The 26,451-nt window shown below is 36.8% G+C and overlaps 1 long non-coding RNA gene across 1 annotated transcript in view; it reads right to left on the reverse strand.

The window, feature by feature from the left end:
* The window catches only part of LOC110402025, a 45,618-nt gene extending 30,450 nt beyond the window's left edge, over positions 1-15,168 (reverse strand). Inside the window, exons 1-2 of the long non-coding RNA XR_002440829.1 lie at positions 15,099-15,168; positions 2,906-3,002 (exon numbers count right to left, since the gene is read on the reverse strand). This is a non-coding gene — a long non-coding RNA (uncharacterized LOC110402025). The remainder of the gene's footprint in view (positions 1-2,905; positions 3,003-15,098) is intronic.

The following is a 26,451-nucleotide window of genomic DNA, read 5'->3' on the forward strand; positions in this document are numbered from 1 at the left end:
GTCGTGTTCAGCAGTTTATTTAAAAAGTATTCAACCATTTAGCTTTGTACAAGGAATGTGGTTTCTTATTACATCTTACTTTTTATGCTTATTCTGTGAATAAATATAAAATCATGTATTTTCAACTCCCCTTACTGTTTAATTTAGGGGTAATTTAGGGGCTAGGAATGATCAAACGCATAGCTTTTAAAAAGAACTTATTCCTACATATCATTTCTCTTTAGATCCCTAATAACGAAGTCAGTTTTCTATCATTTAAGATTCCAAAACAGTTGTTATTCATCAAAACCTCATATGAAAATTCTATTTCATTCCTTTGAAGAACTATGCTTATTTTGCTAACAATATATATATGATGGTTGATGTTTGTTGTTGCTGTTCTTATGATTTTCCTTAATTCGCCCTTGAGACAGTTTATAGTGTCTCAATATGCTTGTTACTGTCAAGTGGATTGATGCTCTTTGGAATCATGAGCCTCCATTAAAGCCCAGAAGACAAGAGGAAGATAGTCTTTAGTAAAGGTAGTGGTTAGAAAAGTGAAGCATTTGATTAATGTACTTTTTTTGTTCCTAAATCAGAAGTTCTAAATTCCTTTTTTTAAAATTATTATTATTTTTCTTCATAGAGAAAGAAAGAAAGCAGTGTATTCCCTGGAGACTTTTGAAGTGAAGGCCTGAGCAACTTGATCTAGATGTGGATGCTCCTGTTCATTGCAGGGGAGTTGGACTAGATGATCTTTAAAGGTCCCTTCCAACTCTACAAATTCTATGATTATTCAATAAAGAATAGGAAACAAACTATAATAAGTATAAATTCTCACTGTTAAGACACCTGCTTGAAGTTAGATTCGTCATATAGCATATTTATTTAAAACTAAAGATGGCCAGTCCACAGAATCCCAGGTCACATTATTTTGACCTGTAAGAATAGTCCTTTATCAGTTATGCAAGGACTTTTTGCATATATTTGTCTAATCAACAACATCTGCTTGAACAAATTAATCCATGTATCTCACCTCATTTTTAAACAGGTGAGGTGGGGGTGGGAAATCTGATCTACTTTATCTGAATTCTATGTGATTTCTGACCTGTTGCTGAGGTGCCAGTATATCCCTCAAATGAGCAAATATTGGAAATCTGATCTAAACCTAAATTTTACTAGGCTGTTGTTTGTTATTAACATATTTATTTGTGTCATTCATTTCACTCAGTTTCCTGAAATCAATAGAAAAATTGCTGTTGGAGAGATCTGTATAAGGTACATACTTCCTACTGGCTCATAAACGGATATGTTGTCATTAGTCACTCATTCTTGGCAGTGTTTGTGGAGTCTGTGGTATTCTTCATTCAGTCAGTGGTACAAGCAGTCCCCTAGAGAAACATACTTTCCATTTTCACATATAAGAATGTTCCTTAAAGAGCATCCACAGAAAACTTTTATGGGGAAAGGCTATTTTCTCACTCAATATTGGTGTCAAGAATGATCTTAAGAGATGCATGCTATATTAACATACTTTTATATAAAGCAGAGCATATGTATACAGCAGTAAAAAACAGATTCAATTCAATGCAAATGACTGGATATTTATGTTATTCTATATTTTTACATCAAAAAGCTTTAAAAAAATATATCAAAATATTTTTAAAATAAAGACTCCCCAGTGTGCCAAAAAATAAAGATGTCCATCTGTACAATTTCTAGATTTTGTACTAAATCATTCTGAGTTTGCATTATGAAAGCATTACAAGCCATGGATCCCATGTTATACCTAATTATAGCGTGGATGTAGGCTGAGAAATGTCCTAGCATTATGCACATAGAATGGCTTTCTCACAGTTCCTTCTGAAATATTTGCTTTGTTTCTTACTCTGATTATTTTATGCCATCTGCTTTGAGTTCTCTCCAATCTTATTTGATAAAGGATAAGGATACAAGCAGTTCAGAAAGCAGGAAATCCTTAAAAAACAAAGACAAAAATAACAACAACAAAAAAAGACTTCTGTTAAGAAAAGAACCAAAAAAAACACACTGCGAAAACCTGATAATAATCATGGCAAGCAATCACAGTAAGGAGATTAAATAGAGCATTTTTCTTTTCTTTTCCTTTATTTATTTATTTATTTATTTTTGAATGGCTTAGTTTGTGTACATGAAAGTATGTTTCTATGCATATATATATTTATTTTTAATACCACAACAATATTGCCTGTGTTGTCTTTTGGGATTTTTTTCCAAAGTATTTGGAAGTTCCGTACTAACAGACTTCTGCTTGTGCCCACAATACATTATTTTTGTTTTCCACTATAGGTTTAAACTATATATTAGTTTAAATGTATAAACATTAGACAGTTTTATATGGAGTGTATACCATATATATTTTATAGGTGAGAAGGAAAATATCTGCTTGAATACTTAGCATTTATTACACCAATATGGATAAGGGGTGTCAAGTGTTATCATTCAGAACCTTGAAAAATCTGGTCTTAATATTGTATATTGCTGAGAATCATAGAACTTATTGTCTAAAATTTAAATTAAAATTACTGGGAAGTTAGTATTTTAGGGTTTTTTTTAGGTACTTTACAAAAATCATTGCATGTTTCTCAATTAATGATTAACACCATTCACATCATGGAAACAAGCTAGTAGTTAGAATGAAAAAAAAATGATATGCAGGCACTCCCTAGCAGTAGATCAAGAAATCTAGAAAAAAAATCAAGAGCTATTAAATGTAATTTTAACCTTAAAAAGATTTTTCTGCACTATATTCATTATGTGACTTCCTGAGAATGGTTTTTACAGGCCATAAAACACTGAATTCTAATTTTGAAATGTAATATGACTACAGTGTTCAAACATGCTCCTGATCCAGGAATGAAATGAGGATAAGTATAATATAGCTTACCCTCCATGAATGAAGAAGCATCTCCCCATCAGCCTCTATCAAGTCTACAAAGTTGGTTAAAGCTGGAAGATTCAGAGGTAGCCTCGTTTCAGACTGACTGTTGGAAAAAGTGAAGATTAAATAGTAAATGTGTGCTGATAAGCTAGTATTATGTTTGTTTGTTTGTTTATGTCATAAATCACTGTTGCTGCTGTATGTAGCAGCAACGTCTCCCTCACCCCCTTATTTTTAAGGTATTTGAATCCCAGAGTCATGTTTAATTCACATATTGCAATCTTGTTATCTCAGATGTGCCATAGGGCAGAAGTTGAATATAGCTATCAGGGAGATTTTTTACCACACATCAGCTATTCCATTAGATTGACTGTTCTTAGTGAATGCAGCATAACTCAATCTCCATTATTCTTATAATATTATTCTCCATAGAAGCAAAACGTATTTAATTGTCATTAATAAGGTAAATCTAAAAAACATTTAAACATTTAGAAAAGGCATAGATGACCTAAAACTCAGGTTTGTCTTTTACCCAGCTGAATATGTCTGTATTTGCACATTATACAACCTCAGATTATTTAAAAGATCGTTGTTTCCTGACATAATACCATTGCTGAATACTGAATGCTGTGAGATATTGCAGCCTTTTCTAAGTAAATGAAAGGTCACAAAAATTTACTGCATTATATAAATGGAATGATCTCTCCATATGCAGCTTCTCTGCAGGAAAATAAAGAATAGTGTTATATGAATTTTCTCCATTCTAGTCTTACTTTCTCTACACTGAAAATTATTGCCAATGCCAAGAGAAGCTAGTAAAGGGCTTAGGGAATATCTTAGCTTTTATTAAAAAAAAAGAAAAAAAAAACAGAAAAAAGTAAAAAGAAAAAGGGAAAAGAATAAGAAAGTAGAGCATTAATTAGTTTGTGTTATTGACATAATATTTAATGTTGATATTTAAATATCAACATCCTACAATGTAACGTGACAGAATACTGCTAGTAAAAATTTTCAGTACAGTTTGTATTTTGGTTTTGGATTTACACAAAGCATACAGAGCAATAACCTTAGTTAGTACAGACAAAACAACTTCATTTCATTTCGTTAGAAACGGAATTGTTTTCTGTTCTTTTTCTTCCTTAACTGCCCCAGTTCACATTTAGATACAGACAACATTTGTTATCTGTGGTGGGTTCAGCATCCACACAGGCAGTTGGACTCAATGATCCTTGTGGATCCCTTCCAACTCAGGATATTCCATTTCTATCCATTCCATTTTGTTCTAATTAATATAAAATTTCAAAACCCCTTTGTTTCTACAGTCAATTTTACTCATCCCCAAAGGAGTTTAACATGAATACAAGGAGGAAGCCCAGCAGATCTCAGCCAGAAGCACTGATGCACATTTAAATGTCCTTGGAAGTACAGCTTGATTCTGTGCTCAGGAATGGAAACTGCACAGATAGGAAATCCTGATACCTCATCTAAATTACCTGTAGCAATTGTTTTTCTTCAGCATATTTCCTTCTTGCTTCTATCTTTCCCTTTCTCAGTCAGATTTATTTTTTAAGCAAAAGAGAAACAAAATTTTCTGAGTGTTTGGCAGTTAATTTCAGTGCAGACATATGTTCTGCAAAGTTCTGCTATCTTCAGATTTATTCACATTTCCCAGGATATGGCACTGCTGAGCTTGGGCGTCTGTAGCAGCCTCCGTGTCTTCATGTTTGTCACTGTGCAGTGAGCAGGGCGTGGCGACACGTAGTAATTCTGCCCACTCCCGTAAGCTGGGTGCTATCCTGCTGCCAATTTATTTGGAATCATTCCCTGTGTAGGATGACAGCATTCCTGTTGCTTCACCAGGAAGTCCTCAAGGTCAATGTGGGTTGAGGACAGACTGGCCATTTTAAAACAACATGACATAACAAACCGAAGTGTCCCATTTCAGCAAGTTGGCATGAAGTTTATTCCTGCCATTGGTGTCACCAAATTAAATCTGCTCATGAAAGTCAAAGCTATCAAAGTCTTCCTTGCTGATTATTCAGGAATTATAGAGCCACCTACTGGTGCTTTTTCCACCAATAGGTATGATACTAACGTATTTGGAAAAAAATATATAAACAAGCCTTGAAACTATAAGAGACATTCATCCATGTCAAAGTGGTAAATTTTGCCCCTGTGATTGAAACGTTAAGGAGAAAAACAAGGAGGAGAAGTGGCAACCACAGTTCACCTCTTAAAATTCATAAAAATGATAAGCAAACTAAACAAAGTTTTTCTCTGTTAGGCTTAACTGTAACCATGCATCAAGGTGGCAATGTCTGTTTGGGGATAGAACTACTTAGATTTTTCAAGTTTAACATTCATGGTGACTAGCTGAAGACACATTGTGTGCTGATGTCCTCTGAACACTATGAGTAAAGCTAATGACTCCATGGCATTTCCTCATCTGGAGTATCTTTGGCATATCACTCACCCTAGGTGTGTCTGAACAGAAGATGCAGCTGGGAAAGTCAGATGTGTTTGCAAAGCCAATTCCTGGTTCTCCTTACTATAAATGCACATTAATTTGTAAAGCAGGCTGAGAAACATTTTTGTTTAAGACACAGACTGGCTCACAGCCACAGTGCTCTTTCTAAACCAAGCATTATGTGGAGCTTGGCCCTGGGCCCTCTCTGAGCCCCAAATAGAACTGCTGTAGCCCAAAGGCATTGTAAAATGTAAATATATAACAGGTCAGATGAAAATATCTGATGTATGGGCTGTACTGTAACCCATCTGAGCAAGAGTGATGTTTTTATAGCAAAATACTTGAGTATGTGATGGGTACCTGGATCTGTGTCATAAGAGCATCTGGTGGTCTCTGAGGGATCAACAATATATATATAGTATTGAACAACAGCACAGGATAAAAGAACCAAATTGTCCTGGCATTGTTCTTGCTGCTCATAGAGAATGTCCTCGGCATATGCTATGCACTAAGTAGGGCCTGTGCACTGCCTGGAAAAGTGCCAATGGGCATCATCTCAATGAGCATGAGAGCTTGGTGTTTATTAATCAGAGCCGAAGATCACAGATGAGTTTTATGCCATGCCATGGTCTTTTTCTTTCTCTACTATGGGCAGAGAGAATTGCTGGAGTAAATGTAGCATAGACATTTAGTAGCAAGGAAATAAATATTATGTAGAGAGAATGAATATTTTGGCACAGATTCAGATAAAATTTGCTATGATAGGGAAGGAAAAGGAATAAGTAGCTTTCAAATTCAAGGCAGGAAAGGAAAGAGTGAGTCAAGGGCTCAAGTGGATAGGAATGAGGAAGCCGAAGAATGACACTAAATAAGACAAGAACAGACAGAGGTAACAGAAGACTAAATTTAGGGTCTCACTGAACTCAGCGCACAGAGGTCACCACCAGTCAAGTGTGCAATCTGCAGGCATTTTCCTAATCTACTCTAATTCTTACTAGAACAGATATTTGTTTCATCTATTAGCAGAACTAAGAAGCCTTCTTCTACCTTTGGGATGCAGACTGAAATATTCTTAGAAGCAAATCACAGCACATTAACCATGTAGAAAGAAAAGGCTATGTCTTGGCTTTCTACAAAGTGCTCTTCCAGCAAAGCCCTTCGTCATTCCAATTTAGGTAATCTATCCGAATTTGGCAAAATATTTAAGTAGTCATTTAATATTTGATGCTGACTTAAAAGTTCCATGTGTTAATGGATTTCAACTTTGCTGATTTAAAGCCTGTACTTAAGTGTCTTCCTTGAACTGAGCCTTTCAGTGTGTATCTGACCAACTATAACTTAATCCCTGTACCACTGAATCCACATTATGTAACCACATTATATAACCACAGACTGTTTCACGAATCTGTCACAGCAGTACTTTGGCTAATTCTGGAAGTTACAGCCTACTTCACTCAGCTTCTACTAAAATGTGAGGGGATTGTGCCATCACCTTTTCAGAAACCATCTGTATTCAGCCAAAACTCTCAGCAAAATTGTGCTGCAAGAACTTGCAAGCAAGAGCTAAGGAGGACGTGAGATTGCTCTGGAGATATAACAGTCTTTTTTGAATAGTTTCTTTCAGCTACACTGCATTCTGTAACATTGGAAGAAACATCTACAGAGATGTGGGAGTCTTTCCCACTCAGCCTCCATTACCATGTTACCCACTACCTGACCTTTCCTAGGGAAAATATGAAGATACAGTTTCCACTTGAGTACAGTTGGTTTCAGAGGGTTCACCACTGATTTCATCTTATCTATAAATTTAGAATCTTAAATAAACTCATTGAAATATATTTAAAATAATAATTGAAAAACTGAAAAAAAAAAGAAAATAATCTTCAGGTTTTCACTCATTTATACCTCCCCAACTCTAGCCCATAACTTGGTGGATTTCAGTTGATGAATCAGTCTATAAAATTCAAGGACCAATCTGCCTGAGATTGCGAGAGATCTGCTATTGTGTGCTACTGAAGAAATTAGGAGGTTTATCTTCACTCTTTTATACATTTTAAATGTTCTGAGTATGAGTAGTTAAGTGTTATTGGATTTGCTAAATATACCTACACGTTGCTATCTGCAGCACAGCAAAAACTTGCCTGTGTACTACATTACTTTTGTCAGAGCATAATATATAATTAAAAGCTAAATAAAAGCCAGAAATGGAATAAAGCTTCATCTTAAAGTCCTTTCACAGTGAAGCAATTAGGTCTTTGTAGATGCATTTAAACAGGAGGTATTTAGTTGTCCTTATAATCTAATTCAAGTCTGTAAAACAATTGCCTTGGGTGAGATTTCAGGAATCTCTTAATACAATATTAGTTCTTACTTAGTTGTGCTACAGAAGCACTGGGAAGTATCAGCTGGGAAAAGCTTTTTGCACACTGTGAATGCACATTAAGAGACAATTCCTCCACTCCAGAATAGAGTTGGCCTTCTGCGCTGTAAGCTCATCTTGCTTTCTTTCATCAACTGACAACCCCAAATCCTTCTTGTCAGAGCTGCTTTCAAGCCATTCTCTGCCCAGCCAGTATCTGTGCTTGGGATTGCCCCGACCCAGGTGCAGGGCCTTGCACTTGCACCAAGTATCTTTTCTGCTTGTTCTGCATAATTATCACAATTGTATCAGACTTCTGCCATTATACTTCCTTTGTTCTTATCTTGAAGATATTACTATTTGCACAAATTGCTATGCTTGAGCAAATATATTACAGATCTCCATTTGCCTCTTTGCAGTTACATATCACTTTCATGCTTAGCTGAGTTACAAAATGTGTATTACTGGTCTCACTGTTGTTAATGTTATGGTATTAAAAAAATTGTATTTTTGCTTATTTTAATGCTCTTACATCTCAGTTTAAGGCAAGGAAATATTAATCATACCTTGCTTAGCCTACTTCTACTTTGTCTGTGAAAAAGTTATGGCTACATCAGACCTGTCAAGAGGAACATTTTTAGCTATGCAAGCATACTTAACAAGCAAGAGAGAAAAACTCAGAAATCTAGGTCCCTTAGAGATTTCTAGACTGAGATGGTACATAAACATGAAACTTCAGAAATGGTATTTCAGATCTGAGCACTTATGTGTTTTCAAAGTCATCTTTTACATGGATCAGGCTCTTAATGATAAGATCACCCTCTGTTAAGTAAGGGATATAATCATGTAATCTACCAATGGAGAGATAAAGGTATAAACAAGGAGATGATAATTTTTCTCATTGTGGGTTGTTTTTTTTTTTTTGTCACATATATATCCAAATGTCTAGTCTTACATGATTCTTTTATCTGCAGATATGTTACTGCTTTAACTGACTGGGTAATATAAAGCCTTTCAAATGAGGATTGCAGAGGTTTTGCTAAACAATAATGAATCACTAAAATGTAGAAGAGCACATTTTGTTATCTGGGTTTCAAAAATAATGTTTCAAAAATAATTCTAATGTTGCACTCCTAACACTCCATTTGTCCACAAATCTAGCAGTTTTTGAAGCAGGTTCAAGAGGGCAGACAAGCAGACAGCTACAAGACAATACATCTGTTAGTGGGAACTTCTTTATTGACCAAATTCCTATGAATAAACTGCTTATTACCACTGACAGAAATGGTAAATCTATAGACCAAAATGTGAGCAGCAGCAGAGAGAAAAGTAGTTTTGATTTCTTATTATTCCAAGATCAGGTGCAGTTCATACTCAACAAAGTTTGCTCAGACAACCAGATTTCATATACACGACTAATTTTCCAGTATCTAATTCTTAACATGAAGAGAAAGAGGATTGGCTGGAAATACGGGAGACAAATCACTAAGTAGGGTAACATAAAAGAGAGAACTGTGTCCAGCAGGAACTGGGGATACGTGTAACTTTCTGTGTTTATGTGGTCTATAACTGTTTTCTTAGAAATAAGCCTAAACATATTATAAAGCAGAAATGTAAAAATAGATGGCAAGAACAACTGAATTTACCTTTTCTCAAGATGAGTTTTTCAAATGACTAATTACATAAAACTTAAAGTATATAATATTATATCATTAATAATATAGAGTATATACAATGTTATAAAATACTATATACAGCATATAATAAATATCAAATTAAAAGCCTATTCTGTCACTATTCAAAATATCAATTGCTTGTTTCTTTTTTTTTCCTCCACGTGGCTAGAGGGTTGGGGCTGGTTTGATGTTAAATTTCCTTAATATCTCTTGTACGAAAGAGGTTTTGGAAACTATTTTGCCAAGAAATAGAAATGTAAAGTCTTCATGCGTTGCATTGTAAGTGAAGAAGTAGAAATGTACTAAGCACAATGTTGGGAAACAGTGCATGCCTGGTAGCGCGTAGCTGACTTTTCTCAAAGATTTACGGTATGACCTTAGATAAGAAGTAAGCTGTGTATGTGTGGAATTTACTGCTTGTAGTGCTTTAATTAACAGCTGGTGCTGTGGTCCAAAATAGCCTGAGAAATGATATCGTTTTGAGACACTTTCTTGTGAGACACTTTTGATGTTTGTGGAACACCTATCTTGTTTTGATATGTGTGGGGCACCTGGCTTGTAAACAAGTGTGCTATATAAGAGAGGGCTGCTGCCCTAATAAAATGGAGCTGTTTGAACTCATACTGAGTTGCTGCTTCCCACGCGGGCGGGCGGGGGTTTGTCTTTTCCCTTTGCCGACTGCCAGGGTGACCCTGTGTCCAAGTGTTTTCCTACAGCACAATGCATTCATTCTGCCTAGGCACCATATCTTGGAAGCAGCATAACTGCTGCTGATTGAGTACCTGCTATTGCAGCCAAAGTGATACCAAAATTTATAATACAAAAATATGTATTATAAAAAGGACTGAAAATCTGAATGTCTTCTCATTGGATGCAAGGGAACATCAAAGCAATTCATACAAGGTTTATAAAGTTATAATGGAGATTACATCAAATCCAAGAACAGCCCTAACAGATAAAGATGAAGAAACAGGCATTAATTATCTCCAAATTTAAGAAATTAGAGAAAAAATATATATGGTTTATAGATATTAAAATTCTTAGGTCACAAAGAGTAATAAAACTGTGAAATATTTTTATAGAAAGACATATTACTGTAACTCTATCAATGATGGTAGCTGTAAAAAAAAGTATTATTAAAGACAGAAGAGTTAGAAGAAAAATCCCATGCTCCTAAAATTAGAGAAACTGCCTTTTGGCTAAGATCAAGTGTAGTGTAGTGTTTCTATGCTTGTTCAAATAACTAGATTTAATGAACTTTTTGATATAGTAGGCTTCACTGTGAATTTGCTCCCAACCAGTCCCAGCCCAATCAGTAGAGGTGGCACCTGTATAAAGCAGGATTAGCACAGAACAGTTGTTGGCTTCTTGCTTCTTTTCTCTCTCTCCCTTCTTTATTAACATCACTGACAAACAAGGTCAGAACTTGTAAACAAATCTTATTAGAAACTAACAAAGCACTTCAAAATATTCTTCATTTTAACTATGTCTGTGATTCTTTATGCTTTTATCACCATCTTAATTATCCATACTGTAAATATTTAATCGTTGATCAGATTATTCAAATGAGTTATAGCCTTCGACATTTCAGAACAGCCTTTTAATTTGGGGGTATTCTTTCATGACGTATAATCTTTTACTAAAGTCATATAGTAATGCTTTTTGAGCCTGATGGATATGTTTGAACAGGTACGTAACAACAGATAACTAGTGAAAGCACAGAATATATTACTGGTATGGACCTTTCAATGACCACGTACATACTGTGGGACTTGCACTCATTTTCATGAATAAAGTAACTTGTCAGAATACAGTTAAATAATATACAATAAGATACACAGAATAACAGCATAGCATATCAGTATATATTCACAGAAATATTCATGAGGGATTTTTTGTTAGCTAACCAGCTCAGATAAGGAATGAAAAACAGCAATTAAGATGAAAATTATCAGGGCAGTCAGATACTCCATGCGTAAAATTGCCTTTAATATCTTTTTAAAAAATAAAAACAAAGTAAAACCAAAACAAACAAACAAAACATCTTCATCAATGACCTGGAAGAATGGATACAATGTACCCTGTGCAAATTTGCTGATGATAAAAGCTGGAAAGAGTGCCTGACACTTCAGAATGCTGAGAGATCTGGGACTGTTCAGCCTGGAAAAAAGAAGCCTGAAGGAGGAACTAATCAATGCTTTTAAGTATCTAATAAGTGGGAATCAAGTGGATGGGGTCAGGCTCTTCTCAGCATTGCCCAGCAACAGAACAAGGGGCAAAGGGCACAAACTGGAACATAGGAAGCTCCACAGGAACATGAGGAAAATCTTTACTGTGAGAGTGACAGAGCACTGGAGCAGGCTGCCCAGAAGTTCCTGTGTGGCCTACTCTAGGGAACCTGCTTTATCAGGGTTGTTGGACGCCAGCAGATGGGCATTATATACGGGTATGAACTGTTCACATTATGACTTGTTCGATAGACATCGTAGAAGAGCAGAGACACGTACATGTTAGTGGTGTGAAATTTGCATTTGCACAAGACTGCAGTAGTTTTACATAGCAAAGGATGCCACCAGTTGTTTTTCTTCATCTCTCATTGGACATAAGAGTGTCACTTCTTTACTCCATGACAGAATGAAATCTCTAATGATTTTTGTTTTATCTTATTCAGCCTGTATTATCACGAGCAGCAATGCAGAAGAATAACTTTTATCACATCACAGATCCTCTAGAAACTGCTTTCATCACACTGAACTAAGTGATCTATGTCCCACATCACCACATTTGTTTAGGAAGTTTCTACAAATCTTCACCTAGTTCCAAAGGAATATTCCTCACTGTCAAACAAGCATTTAGCAAAACATCACTTTTAAATTATTATATCATCTCAAATTATGGGAGATTCTTTATACTCTCACCTTTAATACATACCTCTACTAAATTACGTAGACAGACTAGGTAGAAATTTGTTCTTAACAGCCACTAGCTGAGTAGCAGAGACTAAGATATATAACTTAAGGAATTCTGTATCTATTGGCAAATAAGGTAAATAGCCACAGGAAAGCTGAGATTTGAGATCTGAGTTTGAATCCTCCTAGGTTTGTCTACCATGTGCTAGCACTAGCATTACCAATATTCTATTTGGTAACGTGAAGAATATACTTCCAAAAGGTTTAGTTACTAACGTTCATAGTAAAATGATGTTATTTAAAGCTGTGACATGTACTAATTTCATTTGCTTTGAACTTCCCTATATACACAGGAACTCATTCATACTAAAGATGAGTTTAGCCACCAAAACTGTTAATTTGATGTTGAATTTAATCTCTAGTATTTAAGTGAGTGCACAGACACATGTGTGTTCATACATTTTCTTTTTACTAAGTTAATTTAATAGAAATTTCCAAAATACCTTATGAAAACAGAAATAAATTACCTGAGAACTTGGTTATGATTTAGAAATTATTTCTCTGTAATATAAAACTCTGGGAGATAATAACTGGGAGTCCCTACAGACTACTAACAAAGGCCAGATGTGCTTAGCCACCCATGGAGATGCAAACATCTCCAAACCTCAAAAATGTGGACAGTCCAGGAATTACATAGTTCCTATTTTGATATTTTCTGCCAAACATCTTACTTGGATCGTGATCTCTTATGTTAGATGTTACTAAAAAGAAATCTTTTCCTTATACTGTGTATTAAAACTGAAGCAGGGAATGTAAGAATGATTACCTTACAATTGTATAATCTTCTCCTTCAAATATCTTGCTCCAAAAAACAACAACAAAAAACCACCTAGCAAATCATATCATATGTACTAAATATTATATTTAAAGAAGAAAAAGAAAGAAAGAAAGAAAGAAAGAAAGAAAGAAAAAGAAAAAACAACCAAAAAAAAGAAAAACACGAGGCAAAACAGACAGTTTTTATCCAACTTTTCTTGGAAAGAAACACTTTTTTGAAAACTACCTTGCTCTTCTGAACAGAGGAAAGCATTAATTTCACTACGATCTCCACAACTGGCTAGCTAAATTCCTCAACTTTATGATGTAATTTTCCCTAGGATTTTTTGGAGCATAAAGTTTTTATAGTTTCTTGGAATTCCATCAGTTTACATCTAAAAAGTCTAAATAAAACTTATTTTCAATTGCTGTTCAATATTTAAATATTGATTTTAATATTATATTTTTTGTTTATTATTATCAAACATTACGTATTTATGATGTATTTTAATATGTTCAAATCGCAACAGCTATAAGCACTTTGTTTAATGTATTTTTTGAAGTCATAAAGTCAGATATAAACATTAGCTAGTGGAATTACTCATTCACTTGCAAATGAGCAGGGAAGTGCATTTAGTATTTTATACTTCCCTCATATTATTAGAAGCTAAGACCACAGAGACTTGCTGTAGGTAAGTTAGCTTAACCAGTGACAAATCTGCTGCAATAAAATATGGGTATTTTCAGGAAATTTTAAGAGGAGATGATTTTACAGTCTGTGACTAGAAAACCTATGAGAGAAGACAAAAAATCAAATATTTTCCTGAAAGACTGCAAGTTTGACTTCTTCACATGTTTTGACACGTGATTTCCACACATTCCCTGCATTGTACTGGGAGAAACTGAATAACTTCTGGCTTTTTATTTGTTGCTGCTGAATGAGCACCCTCATCTACACCATAAATGGAGCTTCTTGTAATAGTATAAAGCTCTTGAGCTATCTTAGCCCAACTTCCAAGTGTAAGACAGCTTCAGCATCAGAGTAGGCTTCAGGAGCTTGTTCAGCTTGTAAGCTTGGCATCCTTCTCTGTTTGACAGGTACTCTGTCAGCTATAGAGAGAAAGCCAATAGATTTTTTTCACACAGTGAGGCAATAAAAACACAGCAGGGGGCATACAATTAACAGTTTACAGATTCAACCACACAAAGTGACCTATAACATCATCTGAACACTCTGCAAATCCATTGCACAAATAAATAATAATAAATGCACTTTGTATTCAAGGGAAGTAAATTAAAGGTAAGGTCTACTAGTAAATTTTGAAGGAACTGAAAATGAAACCATTTGCCCATATTTTATTGCAAGTTCATAGATAACTTTGTGTGGCAGAAAGCTCAGAGATCACTACATTATCAACATATAGGCAATGTCTGCTAATTCTAAAGTACCAGCAATCCACGTGTTTCTGAACTGTGTGTGATTGCAGACTAAGCTGAAGAATGCCAACAATTCTGAAGGCAAAATATCCCATCATGCTGTCAATTTTAAGTACATAAGTGACAATGTGAAAAGCATTAAAATGGCACCACATTTTCTTTCCTTTTAGAACAGAAGAGCAGATATCATTTTTTTCAAGTTGAAATGAAACTAAATAATAATAAATTACAAGCCTTTTTCATTGGACAAAATGAAGCTTACTTACCTGTAGAGGGGAAGGATGGTCTAAGTGCATTCTCTTCCAGCTACCAGACAAATATTCTCTCACTAGATTAAAAATATTTAGGCTGAAACATTTATGAGCACTGATGTTGCTTAATCTAGAAGCCATTAGATTTGACAACTCCCCATTTGCAGTGACCCAAATCTAAATATGTCTTGTAGGAACTCATTAGGAAAAAATGCCTCCTGGTAATAGCAGTACTTCCTGGTGCAGATGGGAGAAAGGTGACCAAAGACCATGACTTCACAAACCTGATTGTAATAGAATGATCTTCTGAAAGTTAAATAAGCATTCTTCTCTTCAGTTTAATCTTCATTTTATCTGCATTAAAGAGAAGTAAAGGCCTCTGAGATCAGCCGAAGAAACTCATTGCCTAGGGATATTTAAAAATGTTTACTTTTCTAAATGGTTTCCTACTTTGCATTGGCAATCCACACTGAAAAGGACTGACTGCAAAAATGAGATGTCATTCTCAATAATTTCCTATTTATCGTTTTCTCTTTTGGAGCTCTTCTATATTGCAGTAACTCCTTTTCACCATATTCTCTGATAGCATCTTTAACTTACAACCCTGTTCCCTTACATTAAAAAGAAAAAAGAAATCTTATACTGACACTGGTTTTGCTAATGCATATGAAGTAAAATAACTTTCTTTCAAATCATGTGGGTTTTTTCTCCACTCTTTTTTATTCTCTAAGTAGTTATTCCAAAAAAAAAAAACCATTACTTTTAGACAGATTTTTAGATGAGTGCATTCATTTAACACACCAAATAATGAAGGAATTTTCTATAAGCTGAGAGAATATTAAAAGCTTTTAGTATATCTTCCAAGAGGCTTCAAACCCTTTGGGTATACTGTTACGATCACTGCTCACTCAGCAGTCACTGTGTCTTTAGCTCATGAATAAAGTAATGCCTTGAACTACTCTCAAGAGCCTAATTGCATTTCTGGCCGTGAAGTCTACAGTACTTATATTGATGCCTCTCATATCTCATCTTTTAAGGATCATTATAAATGTCTTAGAGAATCAGGATGAGCTGGACTGTTTACTAAGGAAAGAAACATAAAAAGGGACAAAATGTAATAGCTGATATGATAGATATCAATTTCTTGATATGTTAAATGTGTTTGCATTAATAGTTCAAGGAGTTGAAGTCATGAAGTATGAAAGGCAAGCATGCTTCACTTTAGATATCAGAGACTAGTAAAGAAATATTCGTCTGGTAGTGAACTGACTGTCACAGCAAAGTGTGACACAACTTTGTCATAGGCATTTGCTAACAAAAAGAAGAAACAAACAAAAAAACCTCAAGACAAAAACACAAACAAATCAAATCTGTTAGCATATTTAAATGCTTGAAAATTAACTTGTAGCAGGATGGAAGTTCTTCATCCTCACAATGAATCCTTGAACCTAAAGCAAATTTCTAAAAAAACAAGTCTAACCTCCTGCAAAGGATATAGTGCGCAAATTCAGAACTCATTTTCATCTTTACTAATGAAACAAGATTTGTACCTATCAAGGGCAATTTAATCCCCGTAGGATCTGAAACACAATACAGAAACACATATTCCTCTCTACTGAATACAGAGGGTACCTAGATGGATGGGGAATGTCAGGTAAATGTTGCATACAGTCTGTCTGGACCTGGAAATTCGTATGTATATATGAAGGAATTTATGTCTACTCACTGCTACTCTGAACTGGATTTTATGTATAAACCCTAAAATTGAGTAAAAAAAAAAAAATAACTGGCAGAAAATACCACAGTGTACCTCTTATATCCTTCCGTCCTTCAAGCTGAAAAAAGTAACCTGTGCTTTAGGGAAAACTATTGCATTGGCACAGTACATAAGAGCAGCTGGTAGAAGCAATGTAAATTTTTCATGGATGAGGAGGTAAGAGGCAGCTCAGATCTTGTCCCACAGTGGAAGATTGATCAGCAAAAGAATAATGACACCCAATGATGAAAACTATTTTTCAATTCACATTTTTCATTCTCTCTGGATAAATTATAAAATGTTACTGTATTTTTTTTGTAAAAAAAAAAAAAAAAAACATAAAATCAGCCCACATATTTTAGAATCGTGGAATTATTTAAATTGGAAAAGACCCATAAGATCACCAAGTCCACAACACCAAGTCTACCACATCCTCAAGTGCCACATCCACATTTCTTAAATAGTTCCAGGGATGAGGAATCCCCCACTTTCCTGGGAAGTCCATTCCAGTCTAGCTACTCCATGTGAATAAATTCTTCCTGACACCTACAATGACATCTGATCCAGGTATAGCTTAAGGCTGTTTCCTCACAGCCCAGATTCATTGGAAACCTATATTCTTTGTCACACGTTGAGCAGGGGACAGTGAAATCCTACTATTATTACTCAACAGTTGAAAGCAATTTTAGAGGATATTTTCAAACAAAGCTATAATGAATGGTGTAAAAAAATAAAACACGTATTAATATCTCAATAAAACTGTGGGGTTTTTTTTACATTTTTAATGTTGATCTACTATTCTCATATCTTTTTTCCTTTTATTTATAGAGTCATATCATAGAATAACTTAAGTGGGAAAGGACCTTAAAGATATGTGTTTCAGGGTATGTTTGGATCTGAGAGACAGGATGTCTCAGGAGCAGAGGCAAGCAAACTATGCATTCAGAGCAGCACGGAGGATTGCGGGTTTTATTCAACATACACACACTCATACACACACAGGCATCCATTTTAGATAATCCCCACAAGTGGGAAGCAGAAACTCCCTAAGCAAGTGCACTATTACTTATCGACCCTTGAGAGACAGCAAACTGCTGAAAAGGAGAGAGAAGAAACATGCTGGCGATAGATTCGATAGAATCATAGAATCATAGAATGGCCTGGGTTTAAAAGGACAAGAGATCATCCAGTTTCAACCTCCCTAACGTGTGCAGGGTTGTCAACCACTAGACAGGCTGCCCAGATCCACATCCAGCCTGGCCTTGAATGCCTCCAGGGATGGGACATCCACAACCTCCTTGGGCAACCTGTTCCAGTGTGTCACTACACTCTGAGTGAAAAATTTCCTCCTAATATCTAACCTAAATCTTCTCTGTCTCAGTAGTAGGTAGGTAGTGCCAGCAGGGCATCCCCTGCTTGAAAGTGCACTTTTCCTCTCACACCACAGCCTCTCTCTCCTGCTTTTATTCTTCCCAGGGTCTGCAGGGTTTTTTCCACTTGCACACTGTACCCGTGTGGCCAATGTGTGATACAGAGCCCAAGTGGAACACCTGCTTGCAAAACAAGTCTTCGCAAAAACAAGGTAAACTACCAGGGTCAGCTCTCTCTATAAAACAAGATAATTATGGCTACAGCCACAAATATTGGTTCCTTTAAAACTGTCAGGATACTTTGTTCCATCCCACGATCATTCTTTAGTCAGGGGCCTTTAGGTCCCTGACACATTATGATCATCTAGTCCCAACCTGCTTGCCATGGGCAGGGTTACCAGCCACTAAATCAGGCTGCCCAGTATCCCATCCAACTTGGCCTCAAATGCCTCCAGAGACGGGGCAACTGCAGACTCTCTGGGCAACATGTCTGAGTGCTTCACCATCCTCTGAGTAAAAAATTTTTTCCTAACATCTAACCTAAATCTATCCTCTTTTAATTTAAAACCATTCCCCTGTCTCACTCCAATTTACAGGAGGGAGAAGGGGTTCTTTTAATATATGTATACCCGATGGCGAGATTAAGACACAACGGGTCAAATGTTTGCCCGACCAGTTCATTACAAATCCTAGTAGCTTAGGGAGATGGGGAAGGGAAGGTGGGCGATAGAAAAGAGATTTAAAAAAGCAAGGAGTCTTTGTAGAAAGCAAGAGAGATAGTCACTACCAGGGGTCCAGCGTTGTTTGTAGCGCAGACATTGATCTACTTCAGGATGGGTCATCGGGGCTTGTTGTTCGGTTGCCAACCGCTTTGGTTGACGACTGCATCCAACAGCAGTACGAACTTATAAATAAGTCCAAATTGGTCTAGTCATCTCTCTTTGGAGTGACAGTTCAAATCCAAAGTGGTTGAGTCAGCTCTCTCTGGAGTGGCAGCTTCTGGCTTTGGTATCTCAGCAGAAAACTTCTTTGTTCCCATCTTCCAGGCCTTGCCAGCAGATAAGAGGGAGCAGGGAGGTGCCCACCTGCATCCTGTTTTTCACAGGATACTATGGTATCATTCCGCAGTCTCCCATACCAAGCTGGTGCTACTTGGTCACAGGCCAGATCTTCTGCCAGTAAACACTCCTGAGCACTCTCTTCCTGGGGCACACAGCTCTGAAGGAAATGCTTTCAAATGTTCTTATGGTGATGTTGATTGCCACACGGCGACACCCACCATTTGCCTCCACGGTAAGTCAGTTAGAGTCTTATCACAAAAGTTACCTCAGAAAGCAAGCTTTGAGCCAAAAAAAAGAAGGGTTCAGACATCCCCCTTGTCCTATCACTATCAGGCCATGTAAAAATCAGTCCTCCTCCTGCTTGTAAGCTCCCTTCAAGTACTGAAAGCCTGCAATGAGGTTTTCCTGGAGCCTTCTCTTCTCGAAGTGTCACAGAGTTATCTGTGGATCCGTGTCCATGACAGGGGGACACGTGTATGTTGCATGTGTAGAGATAGGATCAGGAAAGCCAAGGCACAGATTGAGCTGAACTTGGCTAGGGATGTGAAAAATAACAACAAGGGGTTCCTCAGGTACATAGGGAGGAGGAGACAGGTCAAGGAGAGTGTTCCCCCTCTGATAAATGAGGATGGAGAAGTGGCTTCCTCAGACATGGAAAAAGCTGAGGTGCTCAATAAGTGCTTTGCCTCAGTCTTCACTGGTGGTCAGGCTCCCCATGTCTGCCAGGACCCTGAATCTCAAGGTGTGGGTGAGAGGAGTGGATTCCATCCCACTGTAACAGTGGAACAAGTCCGAGATCTCCTCATGAAATTGAATGTATGGAATTCCATGGGGCCAGATGATATCCATCCTAGGGTTCTGAGAGAGATAGCTGATGTGGTAGCCGAGCCGCTCTCCATCATATTTGAAAAATCATGGTTGTCTGGTGAAGTCCCTGGTGTCTGGAGAAACAGAAACATTACTCCCATTTTTAAGAAAGGGAGAAAGGGTGACCCAGAGAACTACAGGCCGATGAACCTCACCTCTGTGCCTGGGAAGATCATGGAGCAGATCCTCCTAGAAGACATGTCAAGGCACATACGTGACAAGGAGGTGATCCAAGACAGCCAGCATGGCTTCACCAAGGGCAGATCTTGCCTGACCAATCTGGCAGCCTTCTATGATGGAGTGACAGCAACGGGGTATGGGATAAGGGCAAGGGATGTCATCTACCTGGACTTCTCCAAAGCCTTTGAAAGGGTCCCTCACCACATCCTTCTCTCCAAATTGTAGAGGTATGTATTTGAAGGATGGACTGTTTGGTGGATTAAGAACTGGTTGGCTGGTCACAGCCAAAGGGTTGTGATTAATGCTCCTCGAGAGCAGCCCTGTGGAGAGGGACTTAGGGGTCCTGGTGGATGAGAAGCTGGGCATGAGCCAGCAGTGTGTGCTGGAAGCCCGGGAGGCCAACTATGTTCTGGGCTGCATTAAAAGAGGAGTGGCCAGCAGGGAGAGGGAGTTGGTGGTCCCCCTCTACTCGGCTCTTGTGAGGCCCCATCTGGAGTACTGCGTCCAGGCCTGGGGGCCCCAGCACAAGAAAGACGTGGAGCTCTTGGAATGAGTTCAGAGGAGGGTGACCAAGATGATGGAGCACCTCTGCTATGAGGAAAGTTTGAGGGAACTGGGCTTGTTTAGTTTGGAGAAGAGAAAGCTCCGGGGACACCCCATTGTGGCCTTCCAATACTTGAAGGGAGTGTATAAACAGGAGGGGGAACGATTGTTCACAAGGGTGGATAGCAATAGGACAAGGGGGAATGGTTTTAAACTGAGACAGGGGAAGTTTAGGTTAGATATTAGGAGGAAGTTTTTCACACAGAGGGTGGTGACGCACTGGAACAGGTTGCCCAGGGGGGTTGTGGATGCCCTGTCCCTGGAGGTGTTCAAGGCCAGGCTGGACGTGGCTCTGGGCAGCCTGGTCTAGTGGTTGGTGACCCTGCACTCAGCAGGGGGGTTGAAACTCGATAACCTTTGAGGCCCTTTTCAACCCAGGCTATTCTATGATTCTATGACAGCAGGCCAACAGGCCCACCGGCTCGGAAAAAGGGGAAAAAGGGGAAAAAAAAAAAAAGTGTCAGCAGCTTACAGGCTGGCCCAGACCGGTCCGGTGGCTAATGTGACAAGGGACCCACAGACACACGCCCTAGGAAAAAAAAAACGGAAAAGGGGGAAGGGTAGGGGAATCCTAGACGAGTCTAAAACAAAACAGTGGCAACAGTCTGAAGAGGAACATTAATTTACTAAATATTATATCGGAATTGAGGTCAACAAATCAAACAACAGTGAGAGAGAGAGTCCAAAAGCCCAAGTCTTACTCTGTAAGCTGCAGGGGGACCACGTGCTTCTCTGCGGCATACGAAGAGAGGGAACTCCCCAGTCTGCCAGGTGGTTTCACCAACACCCTCCAGGCACAAAAACCCCTGGGGAATGCAGCTCTTCTCCTCCCCCTCCAAAAACCAAGCACCTAGAAACAGCAGTCCACAGAACCAGAACATTAACTCTTCAATTGTCAGTACTTTACATGATGTTATGATGTGGAATACTGACAACAAAAGAACACAAAACCATGACACCAAGCTAAACAAGCCCAGCTCCTAAACCTTTCTTCATCTTTGTGGCCCTCCTCTGAACCCACTCCAGCAGCTCCGCATCATGTCATACAATGGCAAAAGGCTTCCACTGGAACAATAAATTCAAAAAAACACTTCAGAGATTAAGATATATTAATACGATTTTTTTTATTAAATTACCTGCCCCAGTTAGCTTTATAGTCATATCATATTTATACTCACTACAGCAAAAATTGTTCCACCTGTACTTCTGCAAATTCATGAACGTTTATGCATCAAGAAGTTTTTAGAAAATCAGATCACAGTAATAGGTAAGGCACAGTTCCTTGGTTTTGCAAGTTATGGTCTAGTTTCCCTATCAAATGTTCATAATGACCTAATTCCCTTCAGAAGAGAATATCACAGTCATTTCATCTTCCTTAATGTACGTTTTTCTCCGAGATATACTATGTTTGCCTTTCACATAAAACACATGCTTCCTAAATTACTACAATTAATGAAAATATATTTCCCATCTTAAAATAATTGAATGTAGCAAGAACTAAACTAGTGACATTGTATAAAAATAATGCATTCATATACCCATCACTATTTTCAGCTGTAATCTATATGTAAATATCTCCTTGTTTACAATGACTGCATGAGAATTACAAGCTCCTGTATTATATTTTGCTGCTATATTTGAAGCTTTATGAATAGCCTTACAATCACTATGAAATTGTCGATAGTAGAAGGACGTTTAAGTCTCATTATAAATTGGTTTACATATTACTAACTATATTTCAGTTTTATTATTAAAGTGATACTATCTATATTTAAAAAAATATGCATCAGGTTGTTATCTGAACTTCTCCAGAACACAGAATGTTATGAATGGCTCCAAAGAGAACTGGGATTGATTGAGTTTTGAGGAGGATGAGTTCATTTCAGCTAGTATAATGCATGAAATATTATCAGTTGGCACATTTTATCATCTCGTGTGTGTTTACGCTGTAGACTTAATAGCACTTCATGCTATTCTTTACAGCCTGATGTTTGTCTACTTGTTGGCCATATGACACTATTTTCATGGTTTTCTATCAGTCAAGCCCAGAAGAGGATATATACCACAAAACAACAGCAACACAGTTGCCAATTGTAAGACATTAGGCAAGTGTTTATACACCGAAGAAAAGCAGGAAAAACAACAACAAAAACCAGCTATGCTTACTTTGAATCAATTTTTCAGGAACATTGTTAGTGAGATAAAAAAAATCCATTGATTCTTTAGATATGAGGCATACATACCATCAATTAGCACCTTTGAAAAGGCATTCTGTTCCTATTTGACATAGTTTAAAACGGTACACATTTTCTTGACTACTTCCGACTTTAATTACTGTTCTGTGAAGTGCTTTGGCACATATTTTTGTGTAGCTGACATACCCAAAGAACTTCTCAGCAGGCAATATGAGTCTAAGCCGATGGTAATGGTGTGTGGAAAAGGCCAGTGGTAGAGAGACAGCTCATTACACATAGAACTACTCCAGAAATCACACCTTCACAAACGGTATGTAGAATAGATCATTTCTTATGACATTTGAGGTACAGAAAACAATTCCAGTCCCATTAATGCAACTTCAAAATCTTTAAAAGTTTGTTTAGCTATTTGGTTCAACATTAGAGGAAGTAATCCAAGTGTTTTGGTCCTCCTTAAGGCAACGAATAGGCATTCCTACATATGAGTAAAAGATATGGTACTTTTGACGTCTTTACTTCTTCAGCAGTATTTGAATCACAAAAATAGTAATCAAATAAATCCATAAAACCTTGAATCCTTTCTGTTCTTTCTCTTCATTCCATGAAAAAGATAGAGTACTGGATGAAGATAATGGGAGGCAAGTTTCAAAGGAAATCGTTCTACATTTAATAGGTTACTGAATTGCCTAGATCCTTGCTGGAAAAGGTGGTGGGTGTTAAAGATTTATTTTGATATAAGTGAAGTCTAGACAAACTTGAAAATTCTGTTAAAACAGCCTGACAGCTTGCAAGTTCATCAAGGGTTTATGGACATGATAGTCATGCCAGAGCTCAGAAATGCTCTGAATTGAAAACAGAGAATATTAAAAGGACGTAACACTCATAACTGCTGTGCTTTTATACTCTTCTATAGACATCTATTTTTATTCATTCTCAGGGGAAAGAGAGAAGGTTTTTTTTGCTTCTTTGTCTTTGCCTGGTCAAGTCTATACAGATATCGTTACAGTTGTTTTATGTTATCACCTCATTTTTTCCATGATGTGGGGGAGGGTGTGACCCATTAGCGTTTGGGCCTTTCTCTTCTGTAAAATGGCATGTAATTTAGAGCTAGTCCCATACCTAGTTATTTATGACTCAGTTTAGAGAGCTCTAAAGGAGTTTCCAAGGGAAAAACAGAAACACTGCATCTTCAGTCAACAAGTCTCTTAAAGAAGTATGCTGGACATTTTACAGAGATTCAGGAGCTAGAATTTCTCTATTTATTGGAGGTGAAAACAAGTACTTAACATTCTAGCTATTTGTTTTAGTGGTATGATTAATGATTTTGAGTAGCAGTGAGATAGAGAATTCATATCTACTGTTTAAAAATCAGTCCACTAAAATAGGCCACTGTAGATATACCTAGCAACAGAAGGGTATTTCTTTAATGAAATAAACATGTGAATTATTTTCCTCCATAATCTTAACATTTCTTTGGCCTTGCTCCTTGCAGGTCAAGGCTCTGACGCAGGACATAGCAGGATCAGGGCTTCACATGTAACATAAATAGAACTTGGAGCTTTTTTTGTTTGTTCGCTTGTACAATTATTAATATTATTAAAAGGAGAATAAACTAAGAGAAGTTTCATTGTAAAATACATTTAAGGAGAGGTAACCAAGCAGTTTGCTGATATAGCTGAACTTGTAAGAGATTCAGATCTTGTGCAGGACATCCATCCTTCAGAGTTTACCAATTATTACAATCTCTGACATGATGAAAACAAGCAGAAAACGTGAGGCAATTGGCCTGCTTCAAATTCCAATAGTCTATGTAACTCATTTCAAGTGTCAAAACTATTTAAATATCTTTTTAAAAAATGTTAAATATTCCAGTAATGACTAGAATAAACTCTCTGTAAGACTTTAATTTCTATTCAATAATTTGGAGTGATTCTGAACATATTGTTTTTAATTCTATATTTAGATAAATTTTTCCTTTAATGTGTTTTCAAAAAACTCAGAAAAGCATTCTGGTGGGAATGCTACTGGAGATAACAAATTAGAATATTGGTGTTTAGCACCAAAAAAAAAGTGGCTTTATAAACTACTTAAGATTTCATTGTTAGATAAAATCTAGGTGAAATCTAATAACTGAGGTTTACATTTAACTTATGTCTCAAAAATAGTTTCTGATTTTAATAGGCTCAATGGATTATAAAACATATTGCTTTGCTCTTATCAACCTAATCCTGAACCTCTAAGGCAAGGCTTACTTTCAGTGATTTCTCTGGTGCTGTTCACACAATTTACTTCAGCCTGCTTGCAGCCTGGTCCCCAATTTTCTGCATTGCTTAAGATAAGAAGAATGTGCTCATAAAATTCTGTGCATGCAACAGAAGTACATAGCTGGCCATAGGACTGCATATTTTTCCTCAGCTTTTTTGCGCTTTACATCATAGCCATTGCAATTACTTTAGCACATTATCTTTAAGAAAAGTGAGCATTTACAATTACACTGCATTCTGTCTTCACATTTATATTTCATCAGTGTGATGTGAAATACAAAAAGAACTCTATGTTAAATTGTGGAGCAACACTCAGACCAATACGTTAACAGCTGGTGGGAAATCCTTGTTAGACAAGAGAGGCTGTCGTTAAAACAGGGCCTGTAATCCCTGAATCCCCTATACAAGCTGATCTTTGTGATCTGAATTTGAAAAGTAACTCCTCTGTTTCACTGGAAGCTCTTTTTACCCTGTATTTTGGAGAAACAATTACAGGTAACACGGAAAATTAGTGCCTTATTTCATATATTCATCTTCTTTCATGCTACCATTTCTATGTTTCTTATGATTTATATACTTTACCCTTCACCTCATGTAGAAACAATCCAAATCCTTGTGGAAGTCTAAAGAAAAACAATTTTTTGCATAACTAAATTAAGTTCTTGTAGTTCTTCTTGTCCCAAGACTCCAGCTTATCTTACTACAGTTGTTCTTTTCTCCCAAATGGCACTGAAAACGGAAAAAAGCATGACAGAAGAAGAAACAGGGAATCAGCCTTTCTTTTTATCCCCTGTACATACTAAAAGCATCCTTATCTCTGGCCCTGGAAGTATGCTTTGGTCTTTGGAGAAGATGATTTACCAAAAAGCTACCAAATTTACTAATGAAATGAGAAAATGTTGCCAAAGAATCTTTATCAAAAACAAAAGTGTTAGCAAAATATTGCATATTCTCAAACTTTTAAAATATTTTACCTTATCTTCTACTAGTTATTTTGCAGTTGGAAAACTAACTTTTCCAAAGTGAAATGTCTTGTTTATGTACTACTGTGGATTTCACAGAGATGACTTTGAAATGTATTGTTTTTTAACTTGTTAAATCATTACTGTCTTTAAAGTACTTCTCCACTTTACTACTTTAAAAACAAAGGCACTACAAAAAAAAATTCTTTCTATACAGTGCACAAATAGAATGAATGGCATATATTTTATCAAGCAAGACATTCATCTGACAAGATACCACTAACAAGCAGCTATATTACTATACATTCGTATGGTTTCTTATCTGTTACAATTCTCATGTGTTTTTTTCCCCTTCTGACTGATTTTTTTCAACTGTTTC

Source organism: Numida meleagris, chromosome 6 (genome assembly GCF_002078875.1).
Source record: "Numida meleagris isolate 19003 breed g44 Domestic line chromosome 6, NumMel1.0, whole genome shotgun sequence".
Taxonomy (NCBI): domain Eukaryota; kingdom Metazoa; phylum Chordata; class Aves; order Galliformes; family Numididae; genus Numida; species Numida meleagris.